Source organism: Heliangelus exortis, chromosome 9 (assembly GCF_036169615.1).
Source record: "Heliangelus exortis chromosome 9, bHelExo1.hap1, whole genome shotgun sequence".
In the NCBI taxonomy this organism is placed as follows: Eukaryota; Metazoa; Chordata; class Aves; order Apodiformes; family Trochilidae; genus Heliangelus; species Heliangelus exortis.
In genome coordinates, this window is record NC_092430.1 from 1,042,254 (window position 1) to 1,047,964 (window position 5,711).

Here is a 5,711-nt window from a genome sequence, read left to right on the forward strand (position 1 = left end):
AGGAAGGAGGCAGCAGGCAGGGCTGGGCTCCTCCTCCTGGCCCTGATAGCAGCCAGCACAGGGATCTGTCACCACTTCCAAATTCAAAGCCTTCCTGAGCTCCTGCTCTGCTGCAGCTGTCCCAATGCCCTACATTCCAGACAGCTTCCCTGATGGATTGCACACCCCGCAGCTGACGGCTGCTCAGGAGCTTTCCCAGCACCTCCTTGGCTGCTCCCCTGGGCCAGCAGCCCAGGTGGGCAGCAGTCAGGCAGGGGACACTCAGGGATGTCACTCAGGGATGTCACTCAGGGGATGTCACTCAGGGGATGTCACTCAGGGGGTATCACTCAGGGGGTATCACTCAGGGATGTCACTCGGGGGATGTCACTCAGGGGATATCACTCAGGGGATGTCACCCAGGGATGTCACTCAGGGGATATCACTCAGGGGATGTCACTCAGGGATGTCACTCAGGGATGTCACTCAGGGGATGTCACTCAGGGGGTATCACTCAGGGATGTCACTCGGGGGATGTCACTCGGGGGATGTCACTCAGGGGATATCACCCAGGGATGTCACTCAGGGGATATCACTCAGGGGATGTCACCCAGGGATGTCACTCAGGGGGTATCACTCAGGGATGTCACTCAGGGGATGTTACTCAGGATATCACTCAGGGGATATCACTCAGGGGATGTCACTCAGGGATGTCACCCAGGGATGTCACTCAGGGGATATCACTCAGGGGATATCACTCAGGGGATGTCACTCAGGGGATATCACTCAGGGATGTCACTCAGGGGATGTCACTCAGGGGTTATAACTCAGGGGGTATCACTCAGGGGATGTCACTCAGGGGGTATAACTCAGGGGGTATCACTCAGGGGGTATAACTCAGGGGGTATCACTCAGGGGATGTCACTCAGGGGATATCACTCAGGGGTTATAACTCAGGGGGTATCACTCAGGGATGTCACTCAGGGGATGTCACTCAGGGGTTATAACTCAGGGGGTATCACTCAGGGGATGTCACTCAGGGGTTATAACTCAGGGGGTATCACTCAGGGGGTATAACTCAGGGGGTATCACTCAGGGGATGTCACTCAGGGATGTCACTCAGGGATGTCACTCAGGGGATATCACTCATGGGATGTCACTCAGGGGATGTCACTCAGGGATGTCACTCAGGGATATCACTCAGGGATGTCACTCAGGGGATGTCACTCAGGGGATGTCACCCAGGGATGTCACTCAGGGGATATCACTCAGGAGATGTCACTCAGGGGATATCACTCAGGGGATGTCACTCAGGGGATGTCACTCAGGGGATGTCACTCAGGGATGTCACTCAGGGGATGTCACCCAGGGATGTCACTCAGGGGATATCACTCAGGGGATGTCACTCAGGGGATGTCACTCAGGGGTTATAACTCAGGGGGTATCACTCAGGGATGTCACCCAGGGATGTCACTCAGGGGATATCACTCAGGGGATGTCACTCAGGGGATGTCACTCAGGGGGTATAACTCAGGGGATGTCACTCAGGGATGTCACTCAGGGGATGTCACTCAGGGGATGTCACAGAGCCACTCAGCTCATGTGCTCACATCTCACCCCGTGCTGCCAGAGCCTTCCCAGCACATTCCTGTCTGTCCTGGGCAACCCAGGGCAGGCTGGCAGGGCCAGTGCTGGCCCTCCAGGCTCTCTGGGCTGGAGGTGATGCTGAAGCATCCATTTAGTCTCAGTGCATCCCATCTGAGGAGCTCTGGGCCCCACCCTCAGGAGGTTGGGGGGAGCTGAGCGGTGCCGGGGGCTGCAGGGTCCTGGAGGCCACAGAGCCCCAGAGCCCAGGAGAGGAGAGTCTGGGACACCTGGGAAAATCTCCTCATGACTTTTGTCATCTTGTACTTCTGGCTACCCCTTCATTTTGATCATCAATAAAGTTTCACACAGTGAAGTGAATCCAGGAGGAGTTGGTTGACTGAGAGGTCTGTGATTTTTTCCTCCTCTGCATGCAGCCTGCAAGTGCTGGGCCCACATCTCAAAGGAGAAGGAGGGAGTGGGGCTTGGTCAGGAAAATTGTCATGTGCTTTTCTGAGCACAGCTGCTAGGAGTCTGCTGTATTCCTAGACAGAAATTTACAGCTGAACTAAGCTCATGTTACTCTCATCAAATTATAAAACAGAGTTAGAAAAGGCACAGGCATAACAGCGTAAGATCTTCAGTATTCAGTACCCAGACAGTTAAGTCATACTCAGGTAACTTCCTAATCAGGAAATAGTACAGTTTTTTCAGCACTTCCTCTTTTTCATATTTTCAATCATTGCACTTCATGCAATACCTCTATTTGCATAAGGATATTAACAGCTCACCAACACTGTCCTGACAGCTGTCTGAAGATGCTGCCCGCAGAGCAGTTTTACACAAGTTTACATTTCTTGCAAAAGAGACAGTTAAGACACTGCTGAAAAATTGCAAAAGCTCCATTTTTTAACAATATATCAAAACTTGCTGAAACTTCAGCTATTGTGCTGATAACACGGAGCTAGCTGAGCACTACAACAAATTTTTTTAAACTAACATTCAGGTCCATGAGACATTCACCAATCTTCCCATCAAACTGAAAGTTTAAAGGCTAGCTGTGAGCTAAACGAAATAGCTGTGGAGGGAAAAAACAAACTGGAAATTAGGCAGACTTAGGTATTGGCTCTGTATAGGAGAGCACGTGTGTGCAGGTGGGTTAAGTCAAGTTGCACTTTAACCAAAAGTTAGGTATTTACTTATTGAAAACATGTAAATTTCTCCTTCATTTTGGTTTGCTTCGTTCCCCCAGACTGAACAAGGCTGAGCTTTCAGCAGCTGTCTGCCAGAAAGCCAACTTATTCTGCCCTCCATTACGTTACAAAAGGAGTCACAAAAATTAATTACGTAAATTTTGGTTTTCCGGTGAAAAACTCATGTTCCAAGATTAGAAATATTTGCTAATGGCATCCTTATTTTTCAGATCATTAGACAAGACAATGAATGACCCCATGTCAGCCAGCAGCAGGAACTATCTCATATGGTAGTCAAAAAAACCAACTGATTCTGTGAGCTGCTTTGTACACCACACAAAATGTGAACTGCATCTTGTGAAGCATCCTGCTCCCCTGTTACCATCTGTGGAAAAAAAAAACAAAACACCTCATTTAACTTCAATCTTTTTAGATAGGGCTTCATGTGAACATTTTCATTTTCTTTGGGTCCATGTGGTTTCTGGTCTGACAAACTTAGAAGGAAGCAAAGGAGCCTGAGGCAAGCCAGCAAGTGGTGTGGATCCAGAGCACCCAGGTCATCACCTTGGCTTTGCCTCTTCTGGTCATCCTGAGAAATAAAGAGTCTTTACAACCTGAGAAGGAAATCTGTGTTGCAAAGCAGTGAAAGCCCATATCAAGGAACATAAGGACCACCCTGATTCTGGGGCCAGCATTTCTAAGCTTCAGGCAGCCCAGAAACCAAACGACAATTCAGTCACAGCTCTGGAGCTTCACTGGGAATGTGAACTCATGGGTCAGGTATGTGTGCCCAGACCTGGCTCAGATCAACAAGCCTTAATGAAAAAATGGAAGTCAGCATTGCTTTAGTTTTCAGTAAGATCTGAGCCTAGGTTTATTTCCCATGGTTTGGGGTCACACTGTCAGTATTTCACAGGCTGTTTAGCATATTGTATGAACAGACTCAAGAACTGAAGTTTCATTCTAACCCATGTCTCTACCAGTCATTAACATCAAGCACCCACTAAAACACAGACCTCTCAGTAATTCCCTATACATGGCTGTGGTCTCCATTTCCCACCTCTTCCCAAGCAGAAGAGCTCTCCTTCATTTCCAGAGCTACTTTGGTGGTCGTATTTTACCAATCATAGAATCATAGAATCCTAGAATCCTAGGGGTTGGAAGGGACCTCAAAGATCATCTAGTCCAACCCCCCCTGCCAGAGCAGGGCCCCCTAGAGTACATCCCCTAGGAACGTGTCCAGGTGGGTTTTGAATGTCTCCAGTGAAGGAGACTCCACAACCCCCCTGGGCAGCCTGTTCCAGGGCTCCGTCACCCTTACAGTAAAAAAATTTTTTCTGATATTCAACTTGAACCTCCTATGCTCCAATTTACACCCATTACCCCTTGTCCTATCACTGGTCACCACTGAGAAAAGCCTAACTCCATCTCCCTGACACTCACCCCTTACATATTTGAAAACATTGATGAGGTCACCCCTCAGTCTCCTTTTCTCCAAACTAAAGAGACCCAGCTCCCTCAGCCTTTCCTCATAAGGGAGATGTTCCACTCCCTTAATCATCTTAGTAGCTCTTACCAAGCTGTGGAACAAGTGTCTGAACTCTAACACCTCTTACCAAGGCTGTGTTTCTTATCTCAGCCTCACTGCAGCAGAAGGTGGAGGGGCACAAAGAATAAAAGATGAAAATAGCACAGAGGACAACAGTGACAATCCTCTAGCATGGGCCCAGTTCCCTATGTCTGCTTGAGGAGATCAAAGGTATAATTTACGTAGAGGAAGAATTATTTGTGCATAAACAGCCATTAACTAATAATGCAGAGAAGATGCTTTTAAATTCAAATGGGTGGCACAGCAGCCAGGACGAGGCAAGTGACCCAAGCATCTTGTTACTTTAATAAACTGAAACAGGAGGAAGTCTGATGCTGGTGACAAAACCTCTTTGTGAGTAACACTGGCAAAATCTGTGAGGGAGCAATTCAGGACCATGTTAAAAGAAAATGAGGCACTTCCCTTCTACTAGAAACTAAGAATCATGTTTCTTTCCCTGTTTGTGTACAACAGAATGGAAATAACTGCTACTATTTTCTTTCAAAAAACAACCATCTTGAGGGGGAGGGAAAGGGGAAGTACTTGCCTGTTTCCATGAAAAATCTGTAGTAGTGTAAGGTGTTGAGGAAAGAACATCCTTTTTCCAGGGGGAAGGAAATGACTGTTCTGAGGGGGGAAGGCTGGTTACAGCACTCATCAACTACCATGCCCTGCACCTACTGCATTTCTTATGAACCTTAACCTTCAGCCCTAGGTTTCAGTTTTTCCAGTTTAATTCGGGTGCATCTCATCTTGGGCTATAAGGCCTTAGAACACAGCAAGTGATGTCTCAGCTTTGGGAGTGACCACGCTCAACCCCCAGACTGCAATTCAGCTGCTTCAAATAAAACAAGCACTTATGTAAATAGCAGTCTTCCTCCACCACTCCCTCAAAAGCATACTAGGAAGGGATCAAAGATTTCTCAAGCTGGACTGGCCCATCCACACATCAGAGTTCAGACTTTCTGACATCTCTAGCCAGTAACACACATGGCAGTAATATGATTAAGTTAACAACCAGACTTTGAATACTAAACTCAAATAATCTGGCATTTACAGTTTGGTCACCTGGGACCTCTCTTTCATACAAGGCACAGTTTAGAGTCACTCATCTGGATTGTTAGCACAATGCCTGACTATCCCTCTGCTCCTGAGAAAACAATACATAGAAGCAGCAGAAACTAGATACTAGAAACATCCCACTGACTTAAAATACAAGCAAAACAAGTCTGAGAGCAAAAGATGGGAAGATGATACATGCAATACTAGCAGAGTAACACTGAGATATTCCAGATAGAAAGTGCTTTTCAAGACTGAGTGGACAGGACAGGCAAACCTCACCAAATTGTGGTTGCTTGCTAAGTTCA